Raw genomic sequence first — 761 nt, forward strand, 5'->3', positions numbered from 1 at the left:
TGTATTCAGTTTCAGATCACTGCATTAAATTAAATAACACAATAGAGTCACACGACTGTTTTTGTTTTTTTCGGTACATATGAACGTATATTTCTACTAAACTAGAATGTCAATGTGCTAATGCTTTATGAAAAAGTTTGAAATATTATGAGAATTAGCAAAATGTGACACACAGACACTATACAAACACATGCTGTTGAGAAAGTAGTGCTGGTAGAATTATTTTACACGAGGTTGCCACACGCCTTTAATTTGTAACAATCAAGTATATTTGAAGTACAATAAAGCAGAGTATAATCAATCAAGGTATGCCTGTAATATTGCAGTGTGTATGCACAGTAATCACCATTTAACAAACATACTTAGATTACTATCTTTAAATTTTGAAAATTTATTCACAATTGCCATTTGAAAAACTGTGGGATATTTTTTGAAAAAAAAAGAGATGCATTGAATAATTTAAGCTACTTAGAACAATTAATTTGGTGATCTTATAAAAGGAATTAATATACATTCTCTCTCTTTTAATATAAAACCCTCTAATGAAAAGTTTGTAGCCTTAATGTATAAACCTTTGTCAAGAAAGGTAAAAGCAAACTGTTTCCTGAATAATTGCATAATTGCATTTCACAACCATCTGTATCAGATATTGGACACAGCTGATAATAATTCTAACAAATTTAATTTAGAACTATAACTTGATCCATAGACTCTATATTGTTTCGCTTATGTTCATTGCACTCAGATGATGCCCTCTTGTT

The sequence above is a fragment of the Echinops telfairi genome, unplaced genomic scaffold (genome assembly GCF_000313985.2).
Source record: "Echinops telfairi isolate 266 unplaced genomic scaffold, ASM31398v2 ScPeMD7_1;HRSCAF=3_0, whole genome shotgun sequence".
In the NCBI taxonomy this organism is placed as follows: domain Eukaryota; kingdom Metazoa; phylum Chordata; class Mammalia; order Afrosoricida; family Tenrecidae; genus Echinops; species Echinops telfairi.